Source organism: Heterocephalus glaber, unplaced genomic scaffold (genome assembly GCF_053883595.1).
Source record: "Heterocephalus glaber isolate CG9 unplaced genomic scaffold, H.glaber_assembly_v1.0 deba00001472, whole genome shotgun sequence".
In the NCBI taxonomy this organism is placed as follows: Eukaryota; Metazoa; Chordata; class Mammalia; order Rodentia; family Bathyergidae; genus Heterocephalus; species Heterocephalus glaber.
The window spans coordinates 35,605,765-35,620,278 of NW_028258315.1; the positions used below are offsets into that span (position 1 = coordinate 35,605,765).

The 14,514-nt window shown below is 41.6% G+C and overlaps 1 protein-coding gene across 3 annotated transcripts in view; it reads right to left on the reverse strand.

Moving 5' to 3' along the window:
- Adarb2 (adenosine deaminase RNA specific B2 (inactive)) overlaps positions 1-14,514 on the reverse strand; it is a 549,151-nt gene that overhangs the window by 130,624 nt on the left and 404,013 nt on the right. The window lies entirely within an intron of this gene.

Below are 14,514 nucleotides of genomic sequence, written 5' to 3' on the forward strand. Positions count from 1 at the left end.
CTTTTGCACTGAGCTATAGTCCCAAACCTTTTTTAAAATTTTCAGACAGGCTCTCATTAATTGCTAAGTTGTCAGGCTTGCCTTGAACTTGTGATCTTCCTGCCTTAGTCTCCCAGAGTGCTAGGATTACAGGCATGCACCACGATGCCTGGTCCCCTCCTCACTGTAACTTTCATTTTCTAGAGGAAGTGGCATGGAAGAAGATGATACTGAGTTTTAGGGACAATAATTAGTTTTTGGTCCCTTGAATAAATTAAATTGAGCCTAAAGGTTGAAAACATTTAGTATTAGGTTAAATTATATGACATGGACTTTTTGACCTACAAAAATGGAAATTTCATCTACTTTAACGTAAAACGAGTGCTTTTGAGTAAATGAGGATTTCAGTTATTCAGGTGACATCTACCATGGTGTATCAACAATCTAGATCTGGCTATAAGCAGATGAAAAGTAAAACAAACATAGCAATGCAAGAGTGAGTCAGTGGAGCTGTAAAAAGAATAGTAATCACGAGGCTTAATTTGTACATCTGAATTTAAATCCTAGCATTGTCTACGCAGGTATGTGACCTCTACAAGTAATACAACCTACCCAGATAGCACTTCCTTAAGTATAAGCCTCCTGGAGCAGTGAGTTTGTGTCTGGTGGGCATGCTCTTGTTGGTGTGGCTACGGCGCTGTGTCACTGTGTCTACAGCCCAGTCCACCTCCTGGAAGAGTACTAACTGTCTGGTTGCTGATGGCAGCACTCTTGTTTCTGGTGCTGTGTTTATTGTTGTTGTTATTGTTTGCTTGTTTGCTCTGAGACAAGATCTTGCTATATAATCCAGGCTGGCCTCCAACTCACAATCTTCCTGCCTCAGCCTCCTGCGTGCTGGAATTACAGACATATAGCACCATAGTCAGCCTGGTGGTGGTTTTTGATTAGGCTGTTTTTAAATTTTGGTATTGTGGGTTGACCTCAGGGAAATGCTACCACTAAACTACAATCCCAGCCATTTTTACTTTTATTTTGAGATAGTTTTCCTGGGTTGCTCAGGCTGTCCTTCTGTGAGCCCCCTGCCTCATTCTCCCAAGTAGCTGGAAATACAAGTGTGTACAACCCTGCTCCACTTATTAGGCTTTTGGTGGGTATCATCTAGACTTGGGGCCGTGTTGGTATGGTCCATTCAAAGTGTCTCCCATCCTGAGGCAGGGTTCAGTGGAGATGGATTTGTAGGGATACTGCACTTTAGACAACCTCTGAAAGAGTGCAATACAATCTTAGCAAGTTGTTCTGGAAAAGGAAAGAAAAAGATGCCTAAAGTTTTCTATTTCAATATGAATTTTCACATTCCTGAGTTCCTGCAAGGTTCAAACACATAGAGCTCAGTGAAGATATGAAGTGGCTTGGGACATCTCTCCATAGTGACTACCCATGATGTAGACAAAGACTGTGAGTGAGTGAAGGAACCTGGAGAGTCCCTTTACCCTCCTCCACACGATGGCCATTTTTTCCTTCTGAGCCTCAGTTCCCCCTCCTGACCCTCATCACTGCCACCAGGCACTCTCATTCTTCAATAAGGTGCTCAAACCAGGATCTCTGCCCTGGGTTGATGGAAGCTCTTAAATGAAGTTCTTTCTGGAACCAATGGGCCGAATCCTAAGCCTTCCTGAGAATTTAAGTGTAATTTAAGAAACTGGAAGAAATTATTGACTCACTGTCCTAATCCCCTGAGAATTTCTGTACTCACTCCAGTGAGCGGCTGTAATCCTCCTCGGTACCTGTGACCTCTGGATGGGATTCTTAATTACCAGAATCTAATTTCTTGTTCATGGGCACTACCTGAGTAGCATCTGTCTCTCAGATAAACTCGTGAAAATAAAGTATTAAAATCAATAATTCGTCTTCAAGGTGAAATGGGACGGAAAAATAACTTTCCAGCTTGCCTGTTCCCGGATTCCCAGGCACAGGTTTTTGCTGATGGTGCTGATCTCTGGCTTTGCTTCATGCTTTTTCAAAAGCTTTCTATACCTGGGGTGGTGTGCAGGTTGTCTGGCTAAGCATGGATGCAGGCAGCTTCTGCTGGGATGTGGTGGGCTGCATTTTAGATTCTGCATTTTATGGGAACAAAAGCAATAGTATTAACTTCTTGCAACAGCCAGGATCCCCCAGGAGATACCTGTATTTGATCACACCTGAGTGTCAGGGTGAACACTGGCCAGCTGCCAGGTTGGCCAGGGGCAGCAGCTCATTATGTTGGGGTGATTGAAAGGCTAGTTTCTCTGACACAGATCTCAAAGATGACTTTAGCTTTATATTCTGGACATCACTTCCTCCAAATCTTTCTGTAGTCATCACGAGGAAAGTCGTTTATCGGTTGCTTATTTTAAAAAATTTTATGACAAGCATAGTTATAAGCACTTTACAAATGAGGTATGATGCCTTTCACAATAGCATCAAGAAAAATGACATACTTAGGAATCAATCTAACAAAGGAAGTTGTTGTGGTTTGTGTTGAGATGTCGCCCCAAAGCCTCATGTAATTGAGGTGGGACTTTCTTTTTCAGAGGTAGTTGAATCTGGAATGTGTGATGCTGGGGTTAAGGGTGTGTGATTACTAAACCACTAAATGTGAGTGATTAGTTTGGCACTGCCCTAATCCTGGTGGTCTGGATGGGATAAAAGAGGCAAAAAGACTTGGTGAAGGTTCCTTGTTATCTTTGGTGCCTTGTGCATGCCATGCTGTTTCTGCTCTGCCATGCCTGTTTGCTATCCCTGTCTTGGAGCCAACTGATTATGGACTGAAGCTTCTACGAACTGTAAGCCAAATAAACCCCTTCCCCTCTAACTTTGGCTGTCAGGTATTTTGTCTCAGCAACTAGAGAAAAGTAACTAACACAGAAATTTGGTGCCAGAGTAGTGGAGTTGTTGCTGTGACATTACCTGGGCATTTGGCTCAAAAGCCTTTGGAACTGGCTTGTGGGAAGGGGAAGTGTTAGGAAAGATCTGGAGAAACCAGCTACAGAAGCAGCGCTGGAATGCCTTAGGCTGTTTTATAGGGGAGATTCTGGTCAGAGCTCAGAAGACCAGAAATCTGTTAAAGACTAGGCTCAGGAGATTTCTGCTGGTAAAAAGGACTGCATTGGCTGTTGGACTCCAGATGATGTGTGTTATGGCTTGACGGAATGTTTATCTGCATTTTGTTCATGTCCATATACTTTGGCTGAGACTGAGATTAGGGGTGGTGAACTAATTAATCTTGTAGAAGAAATTTCAAGGCAGTCAAATATTGAGGCAGTGGCATGGCTACTGTTGGGGACTTTTAGCCAGATCTATGTTGAGAATCAAGAGCAAAAAGCCCAGAAAAATGACTTAAACTGCTTTGAGTTTGGCTAGAAAGGAAGCTCCAGTATCTGCGCACTGCAAAGATAGAGCAGAGGAGATCTTGATTTCTGAGAAGGAACAGGAGAATAGAAAAGATGGCCTGAGGACATCACAGGAAGCAGCAGTGCTCCACCCTTTGTAGCCTCAAAATTGCAAAAGTGAAGGATTTTGCTTTGGGAAGGAAGCCCAGAGCACCATGTCCCAGAATGGCAATGGCCTAGGGAAGTTGTTCGAAAATGGTGGTTTACGGAATTTGTTCACTGGAATTGGATTCAGAGTGCTCAGCAATCCAGGCATTCGACCCCTACAGCCAAGAGAGAGGGAAGACTGGCTACTACTGCTCCATCTGGCAGCTGACCTTGGCAATGGTTTTAGGTGCATGCAGAATGCAAGAGTTGTGAGAGGCTTCCACCCAGATTTCAGAAGAAGGCCTGGGAAGCCAGGCAGTGTGCCCCGAGAGGGCAGGGTATGACGCTGTGAGTGTGAAGCTGAAGGTGCAGTGCAGACTCCAGAAGTATGAAAAAGCCAGAAGTGTGGATTGTCTGAGGAAAACTGTAAAGAGGGAGCAAAGCCAGCCCCAGAGAGAAGCCATGGGAGCTACACCCACCGGAAGTGCCCTAGGGGCGGAGCCACCGAAGCCCTTTGGAGTTCACAACTTGTCACAGATTGCCTTGGATGCTGGAAGTGGAACTGTGGAATGTAATGTCTGGCCTGCTGGATTTTGGACTTACTTTGGTCCTATTCCTTTGTATCTTCCTGTTTGTACCTTTTGGAATGGTAATGTCTATCCTGTGCCATTGAATGTTGGAAGTGTATGACTTCCTTTTCATTTTACAGGGGCTTGCAAGCTAAGACTTTGTCTTAAATCTCAGAGGAGACTTCAGACTTGGACTTTTCAGCAATGGTGAAATTATTAGGACTTTGGCAATTGTTAGAGATGGACTAAATTTTTTTTTGCGTAAAGGGATATGCATGAGTCTTTGGGGGGCCAGGGGAGGAATGTTGTGGTTTGTGTTTAGATGTCCCCCCAAAGCCTCATGCAGATGAGGTAGGAGACTCTTTTTCAGAGGTAGTTGAATCTGGAATGTGTGATGCTGGGGTTAAGGGCATGTGATTACTAAACCACTACATGTGAGTGATTAGTTTAGCACTGCCCTAATCCCAGTGGTCTGGATGGGATAAAAGAGGCAGAAACTCTTTTCTCAGTATGAGAAACTGGAAGTGTAAATAAGGAACAAATGGATGACAGATAATGGGAAGTAGGAAGAAAATGTTCAATGGAAAGAGGAACAAGGGAGCGGGGAGGAGAAAGGGCAGGAAGGGAATAGGGATAAAAAATAAAGAATGAAGGTAAAACAATAGCAAAAAGTTTTATAAGTGGAGAGGGGAAGAAGTGTTGAAAAGAGAGGAGGGAAATGGGGGAAAAAGGAAGAATCAAGATATATTATGTACAGGTACAAATTTCCTATGATGAATGTGATCGCTATGCATGTCAAAAGCGTACCAATAAAATTAATTTTAAGAGAAAAGAAAAATTATTACAGCAAAAGATGCATTGGCCTTAATATCTCTCAAAACACTGCCCCTGCCTTTGAACACACTTATCCCATCATTCTTGCCACTTTCGGAAGCAGTTCTGGAAGTCCTCTTTTTTGTCTATAGTTGCACTGCTAAGGTCAAAGCTGTGGTCATTTCTTCAAATCTTCCACAAACTTTTGATGAGGGCTCAGTGTGTGCCAGGTAGCAGTGGAGGTGGGTATGGATAGGTGAATCCAAGGAGCTTCAGTGTCCTCTTTGTGCAGGGAAGGGTTCACTGTGGAAGGCAACTTTGGGGAGAAGCACATGGGAGAATAGCCCGTTATGGCTCCAGGCCAGCTCAGGTGCGAGGTCTGAAATTCTGAAAGATACCCACCTCAATCCCTGTTTCTCCAGGCCTTCTCTCTTGTCCTCCACAACATGGTGGCTGCTTTGCTGTCAGTGAGGGTACCTCAAATGAATGGACAAAGCATTTACAGGGACCTTTTGGGCTCCCAACACTAGGCAGTGAGGTAGAATTATAACTCCTCCTTGTAAAAAGGGTTGCTACAACTCATAATCGATTGTCCCTTTCAAGTGTGGGTTGATCTTTGTGCCGAGAGTTCCTGATAACAAAAAGCACCAACATTTCCTGAAGTAGCAATTGCCACTGCCAGCCACTGCTTCCTGTGATGACAGGAGAAACAAAACTCAAACAGAGCACAAGCAATTAGCTCTGCTTTCTATGGCCGTGGCCTCCCCTGGTGGGATGGGAGGTGGGAGACTTGTAGCCACCAAAAGCACAGTGAAGAAACCACTCTTACCATCAGTCAGAAGGGCTTTCGGCTGCAAAGTCTGAACTTCCATTCTGCAAAGCTTTCACAAAAATGTGCTTGCCAACGAACTTTCTTTCTGAGAGTGTAGATATTCCAAAATGCTTGTGGCTATCAACGCTGCCTCCCTACACATTTCTCCAGCCAACTGGCAATGCTAAAGATCTATAATGTGTCTTTTGCTAACTGGTAATATTTCTGAAATTCACTATGTCTGAAAACCAGTCATTTGGAACATTCTGCAGGGCAATTTCTAGCCTTAGCTCTTGATGAGGGAAGGAAAGGCAATCTGTGAAAAACAAATAGTATATTACGAGTGAGGTCAGGAGCCCTTTGGACTGGAGGCACTGGGGAATTTAGGATTCCTGGATTAGGATTTAGTCATTTATACACCTGACATTTCAGATTAATGTGTTGGGCCACCTCTCCCTTTTGTTCTGGAAACCTTTAATGTCATTGTGAAAATCACATGAAGAGGTCTCTTGTCCACATATTGCACAGCCAGCAAGCTGAGCCTGCTCTTCAGCAAAATTGAGCACACCAGATATCCTAGTAAGAAATCTTTCAGTGATGGTATCTTCCTCTACCCCCACGATTGGTGCCCAGGGATTCTGTTTGCCCCACCTTTGCAAAAGGAGAACCTGAGGAGACCACTGATGTCCCAACTGTGGGCAATTCCACACAGGCCCTGTGGAAAGTCTTGCATGAGGAGCCTAGCAGACACCCCATGCCCAGCCCCTCTTTCTGATCCTGCAGGTAGTAGGTTCACACTGAATCCAGCTTCCTGGATGAACTTTTCCTTCCATGACCACATCCTCATGCTGGGCTCCTGGGAATCCTCTTCCCCTGGCCATTCTGGCTGTACCGCTCTCTGTCCTGCTGATGCTTTGTCCACCTCCCTGACCTGGATTTACAGTGGGGCACAGTACAGACTTCAGGAAATCTTGAGTATGATGTTCCCAGTGTGAAGACCATCTGCCCCACTTAGGCAAGAGGCCTCTGCAAAGTCACCTCTGTGGGACCACATATAGGAACAGAAGGAGGGAAGTACCCTTGAGGATGGGGAGGGTCAGAGGGTCTGAAGGGAGTGGTACTTCCTGGTACTTCCTGTGCTGCTGTGTGCGGGAGACTCAGGGCAACCTGGGTGGTGGTGGTGGTGCTCTCTCTTGCTCTTGGGCATCTCAGTCTTTTTATTTTTTTTCCATTAAATCCTTTGATTGGTACATTTTAGGTATACAATACGTTTACATTTATCATTGGGTGTTTGTACCTGAACATGATGTATCTTGGTTCTTATTTTTTCCCCATTCCCTGTGCGTCCTTCATCCCTCCACCCTTCCCTATTTACAAAGACTTTGTTTCCATTTTTTCCTTTTCTCATAATTTTTCCTTTCCCCTCTTTCCTTTCTCCTTCCCCTCCCACTTCCCCTACCCCTTTGGGCCCTTTCTTCCTATTTCAAATGATCAATTATTTGTTTTAATCATTTTAATCCTTATTTACACGTTCAGTTTCTCACACCAGAGAAACTACATCTGTGTTTACTAGGATGTCTTTCATCTTCCTGAAGATGATAAAAGAGGAAAGAAATGTCCACCCAAGAAAGACTGTAAAGAGGGGGCCCCAGGACACTCGTTCTGTAGACTCTTCGTCCTCCTCCTCATCTTCCCGCCCTCGCCGTCATTATGGTCACACACGGCCACTGTCCTCACAGCCTCCAGAGTGTCTACCCCGAGGAAAGGCACAGTAAGGGATTCCTCTCCCGAGCCTCTTCCCTTCCAAGTCTCTAGGAGTTTGGGGATGGGGAGGGGAGGCCCGGAGTGAATCAGAAGGGATTAGAGTCCTTGTAGATTAGATTTCTTCCCTCCCAGCGGCACCTCCATGGGGTGGAGCTTGCAGGGGGTGCCTAGTAAGCAGGATCCAGCCAGAGCGGAGCAACCTAGGGGTCCGCAGGTGTCCGAGGACGGGGTGTAAGAGTCTTTCCTGCCGGAGCCCACTCTTTCTACAGCTGCCGTCCACCGACTGCTGCCGCACCCCCTCTCCCCACAAAGCTGAACGAGCGCAAAGCTTCCCGAATTCCGCTTTTGGCATGGCTGAGATTTCTAAGCCTCCCAGCAAGCCATACGTCGTGAAATATTGATATGGTTCCACTAGACTGCTGCACCTGACATTTGATTTATAGCTTTAGGTGTTCTTTTTTAAAATTCTAAACAGTCAATGAAGGATCAAAGGAAATGTCATATTTGTAGTGTTCGAGCGAAGCCAGCGAGGGAGTCGCCCGCGATTGGTCCTGCCACCCGGCTCTTCCCTGGCCCGCCCTGGGTGGGGCTTCGAGGGGCTCAGCCAGGAGTCCACAGGTGGAGACGTTCCTCCCTTTCCGCCCCAACATTTCAAATATTTATCACATTAAATATCAACCTCCAGAATATTGCCTTCGTTTAAGCTTTTCACGTTCCAATGATTTTTTATTATTTCCATCGACCAAAATAAATGAAGAAAATGTTTTAGACTACACTCGAAAGCATGTAAAAATCAATAACTGGATTTTGAAAGATTTAAAATGTCTTGAATACATTCATTTTCAAACATTTTCCTCTGATCTTTAAATAGCTTTTCTTGGAGCATAACATTTTTTGAAAAGTCAAATATGGAGCATTAAGGGTATAATTACCATTTTAATTATAACTCAATCATACTATCTGCTTTGCATAGAAATTAAAGCTTTCATGCCAGGATTTGGGGCACTCACAAATGCTCAGGAGCAATTAATGTTAAAAGTTTAATTTTTTTAAAACTGGGGATGAACTTTGCTGTTCTTCATTTCATTCTTGCTCAGATGGGAAAGCAGAGATGTTCCTACTTGTCATCTAATGTCTGAGTGAGTCCATTCCCACTTCTGAGTTAGTTGTTGAATTGTTTTAAAATAGGAACAAAATCTTTGTAAATAGGGAGGAATGGAGAGGTTGAAGGGAGGGCTGGGCAAGGGTGAAAAATAAGAACCAAGAGAGACTATGTAGAGGTGCAAATTTCCAATGATGAATGTCATTATATTGTATACCTAAAATGTACCAATGATTAGAATGAATAATCGATAATGTAAAATAGGAAGAAAAGGTCCAAAGGGGTAGGGGTAGTGGGAGGGCCAGGGGAAAGGAAAGCAGGGAAAGGAAAAAAGCTGAGAAATGGAAAAAATGGAAATAAAGTCTTTGTAAATAGGGAAGGGTGGAGGGGGTGAAGAGAGGGCTAGGAATGGGGAAAAAATAAGAACCAAGATGCATTATGTAAAGGTACAATTCCCAATGAGAAATGTAATTGTGTTGTATACCTACAATGTACCAATAAAAGAATTTAATAAAGTGAAAAAAAAAGGCACAGTGTTGAAGGGTATAGGCTCAAGCATAAGATGGCTAAGGGTTGAGTCATTTCTGTGCCCACAACTCTGCCACGTGCACCAAGTAATATCCTCTTTCCACCTGTTTCTTCACTAACAAAATGGGGTTTAGAGCAATTCTTCTCTCATAGGATTGTTGTAAAACTAAACTGAGCAAATATGTGTTAAGGTACTACGGACAGAGCCTAGACATAGTATACACTCTGCAGTGGTCTTCTTATTTGTTTGAGCCTCTTTTGCTGTATGATCTAAAATAATTCCAGCCATTCTGATAGTTATTGATTTTCCTTCTAACTCAAATAGGATTGTTTAAAAAAATTGTAGTACCTGGAAATCCTTTGCATTCAAGATACACAGAGCTGTTCTTATTGAATCACAAAACAGTACAAAACCTTGTGCATCTCACAGATGCAGTGGTACTTTTCTTCCTGCCCCTATGTGCACGGGTATCAACTTAACAGAGGATGCTTTCAAACTCTCCATTTTGCATTAATGAAAATGCCATTTGGCTAAAACCCAACTAGCTTTTCATTGAATTTACCCCTGAAAATGAAATACCAAAATGATAGATTTTCCATCATTTTACTGCAAATGAATAATGTGCTTTGCTTCTTGCCCCTGAAGCACAAGTTTGCAGTTGTGTGTGTGTGTGTGTGTGTGTGTGTGTCTGTGTATACCTGTGCATGCTTGTGTGCAAAATGCAGGCTTGCCATTTTTCTTCTGGTTAAGCTTCCAACCTAAGATTTGGTCCATTTCCTCTTGAGCTGCCACTGCTGCAGCAGGAAGGAAAAATCATTTTTATAGGCATTGTTATGGTAGCAAAAGAAAATAATTCCATTTTTAGAAAGTCTGTTGAATAAGTCTCTTCTCCCCAAGATTTTTTTTGCTGACTGGCTATTTCTGTTTTACCTTTTATTTTATTCTATTTTCATATTTGGTATTTTTATCTCTTGTGCTTAATGTTTTACTTTTCTATTTTATTAGGAAAAATGACAATGGAGGCAGGCAGACATAATTTAAAAATAATTATTATACCACATCTTCCACACCTTGAGTTAGATAATGTTTCCCGAGAGTTAATCACTAAATATCACTTACATAATCAGGCATAATCCTAAGCATAATTACATAATCACCAAGAGCCCGACATGCATAGTCAATTGGCTTTTTAAGTGATCCCGTGCCCAGGATTCTTCCAGGAGAGAGTGGATCTCACACACATTTATTACTTTCAGCAAAGGAAAATGATTGAACATCTAAGTACACATGATTTAGTTTTAATAGCTCTGGAAGAGTTTTCATATGAGTAGGATCACCCTGAGAAAACATCCCTCTGTGGACCCTGTCTCCTGCCTGGGGTTCTGCACAGCAGTCCATGGTGCCTTTGGATACACTTAGCTCCTCAGTGCTGCTGAGTGCACTTCTCATGCTTCTCAGCACCAAGGACTCTGTGCCCCCAGATCAGGTTCAAGTTGGTCAGTGGGGCACCGGCAAAGAAGGGGGCCAGGGGAAGTGAGTCAATCGCCTGCTCTGGCCTTTGTGGGTCCGAAGCATCCCTCCACCAAAGGCCCAGCTTGAACAGGTGGCCAGACCTACATCTGCCCTTTGGATTTCCACCCCACTGGCTCTGGGATTGTAGTACCCTAAATTCTGCCCACTTCAGGGTAAGTGGCTCCTTCACTCAATCTTCTTCAGTATCCATTGTGCATGCGTGGGCTTCCTGCTGGATTCTGATGCACAATGCAGTAATTTTAGGAAAGGCCTCTACTCTCTCTAACTGGGTTTGAAGTATTTGCTACTTATACATCTACTGCCCAGCTGAGCAATTTAAGTTGGTGAAGCATAAATTATAGTATTGCTAGACAAAGTAAACCATATGACTTTTCCTGGTAATTATTATTGTATGAATTTCATAATAAAAGCAATCAGAGGAAAAGAAACATCAATAGAGAGGGTGTGCAGGTAAAAAATCCTTCTAGTGGAGAATGTGATGAAGCCCAAAGTGATACAATTCATATCCCTTGTTCACACTGGTGACCTCTTGATGCCATGATAAACTAGAAGTTCTGTTTATGAACTAGAAATTTCTTTTAAATTCAAACACTACTTGTTCCCCACAGGATTATAGAACTACTCACTGATGAAAGACTACATCTGGGCTCAGGTTGTAAGGGACGCTGGAAAGCCAAATTCATTAGAAACAGGAAGTACTAAATGTGTTCCCTGTTTGGGGAGTGAGTGGCTTAGATTCACTTATTTATAATTCACTCATTCATTTATGGATTAACTAGCTCAACATACAATCATTGAATGCCTCATTGGTGCTGGAATGTGGCAGTAATTGAAGGAGAAAGCAAGTCTTCCCTCATGGAGTTCATATCCTGATACGACCTCTTTGAGGGTCAGCTTCTTTACTCATAAGTGGGGATGGCAATACTTGCTCATTCAACTCAGACTGATACAAAGACTGAGTGAGCTGATATCTGTTAATGCCTTTTATGAACTCAAGAGAGTGTTGCCAAAATGTAATTTGTCCTTGTCAGAAAGAATAGCAAATGGGGAAAAAATAAGAACCAAGATGCATTATGTAAAGGTACAATTCCCAATGAGAAATGTAATTGTGTTGTATACCTACAATGTACCAATAAAAGAATTTAATACAAAAAAGAGAGAAAGAATATCAAAGTATGTGGGGTTCTCTTGTTATGGTGTCAGCTACAGACAGAAAACAATCTAGTTCCCACCCTCATCACTGGGAAAAGAGCCTCTTAGAACACAGCCTATAAATTCCAGCTGGGTGTAAAGATATTACCAGCCTCCAAACAAACATTTCTTTTAGTATAAAATTATTCAGAATGAATAGAACAAGTTTTAGAAGCTTATAAATATGGCTAATGATCTTATTTTTTGTTGTCTGCCACGTGAATTCTACCAAAATACTTGCTGAAGATTATTTAAAAAATCCTAGATGCTAAGAATGAAGAGGGACATCTAACCTGCTCAGATGCTGACACACACTATTAAGTAACAGCTATTAAAAATATAAAATACAAGTACAAGAATAAGGGCAGATCTATAAGACAGGGATGTTAGCTTAGGAACAGAATTTATTACATATAAACATGCTGTGTGTGATGTGAGAGAGTAGATATAAAACAGTGAAGAAGGAAATTATTATTTTGCAAAGGTTTTTAGGATGTCTATAAGCAAGCATAATCTTGCCTTAAGACCATACCTCAAAATACATTTATTACTGGTGTATAGAGTAAAATATAAAAATAGCAGAAGAAAGCAAAAATGAATGTTTACCAAACTTCCCGAGGGTGGGTAGAAAGATTGTTCAAAGAAGAATGTATCACACACTTGACAGGCAGATTACATAGAAATTAAATTTTTTTTCTGTATTAAAAACCTTCCATCATAATCAAATTAAAAAGCAAAATAAAAGATATATTCAGGCAATGATGGATTAGCAAGATCACAAATAAAATGATTATCATCACAATATCTCCATTGATAAGAAGTCACTACATAAATTTCTCTCATATAAGAACTTGAAAGAGACTCTGAATACTTGTTGATTAATGAATAACTGGTAAGTTTTCATTTAATAGAGACTAGAGAGTGATAAAACTGTCTTCCTCTTTGTCTAGAATACCACAGTATTCTATACTTGAATATAGTGTGTATTTTAGCGTGTTGTGCTTACTTCCTGGGACATTACTGTCTCTCTGGTAATTAAAATATTTCCTTTAATGGATTCCCAGAAGTGGAATCACTGGATTGATATGGATGAACATTTCTGAAATTATTGGCATGCATTGTCAAATTGTTGGGTACAAGATGTGGTCCATCTACAGTGTCTGATAGTGACACCATACATACCATCTTAACACGTAGGGCTATGCCCATTGAGATTTTGCCTCCCCTTCCTTCTTCCTACTCTTCTTTCCTTTCCCTTCTTCCAGCATCTTCCTGTCTTTTCTCATGAGCCCCAGACCCCAAATAGTTTTATTTTGTTCAGTTGCTCCTATCAAAATGGAAACTGTGTATTGAAATTGAGTCATTCATATTAGGCTATGTGGATGTTTCTTGAGCTACAAACTGTAGCTACAGTTGTCTACTTGTAATGCCAATGATGTGAGGCTGAGAATAAGATGGGTCTCAATCAATACTGCTGTTTTAAACTCAGCAGAACAGGGCTTTCAAAAGTATTAGACTTTTAAAAAGAAGGCAGTGATTTGTCCAAATAAATGTATCAGCCAGATTTAGGATCTGGTACTTAGCATCTCTCACATCACATTACATAGATGTCCTTTGTTTTTCTGACAAAGCTGCTATCTGAGCTTAGACAGGACTCAATTTCATGATTTCATGTAACTCCTTGGTGAAAGCAAAGAGCACTCTCTCAGGCCAAGAAAAATCATCCTCCCATGGTATAACAGATAGTTCTTAGTCATGATATACACCACTTAACAACTATCTGAGAGAGGGTATCTCACAATGAGTTATTTGGTCATTTTGATGTTGACTTTAAGCTGTCACTCTGCCAGATAACAGCCGTGATGAAATTTGCTGTCAGTCTGTTAGGCCCTATTTTTCCATAATGGGAGAAAATGATACAGTGAACTACAAAAGAAGGGACAGATGATAAAACAATTCTTTAAGGAGAAAATATTAGGACACGGAAGAGCCGGAAGGCAAATGATAAAATGTCTGCTGCTGTTTTTTAAGCACTCTAATAAAACATTTTAGAGGGTTGTTCACGAGGATGTGCAATGTAGTATTGGAACCATAAACTGAACTGAACTGGCCCAGAATTTGAGCCCTGTGGCAGCACAGCATTATTGGGATTAGTTCTTTGGTAGGAACATATTTTACCATGAAATGTTCTGATTACATTAGGAAATGTAAAGTTCCCATGCCCCTGACAACAGGTTTCATTTCTATTTCCATCTGTCAGACTGATGTACCATATGACGGTGTAGTTAAAAACCTGTATAAGTAATTTGGAACAGAACTCCATCCCTTTGGCTCTTTATAGTTCTGTCCATATGATGGCTTTCATATAAATCTCTCTTCCTGTCCACATGCAGAGCCAGTGTTCAAATCTGGCCGCATAGAAATCTCCTTCTTCTTTTTAGCTGGAATTAGCCTTGCAGTGAACAAGCCCAGCAGTGTCTCCTTCATTTTATTTATTTATTTATTTATTTATTTATTTATTTATTTATTTATTTATTTTCTTCCTTAAATTCTTTAGTTGGTACATTTTAGGTATACAATACATTTACATTTATCACTGGGTACTTGTACCTGTACATGATGTATCTTGGTTCTTATTTTTACCCCATTCTCTGTCTTCCCTTCACCTTTTCCTTTATTTTAAAGACTATGTCTCAACTTGCACTGTT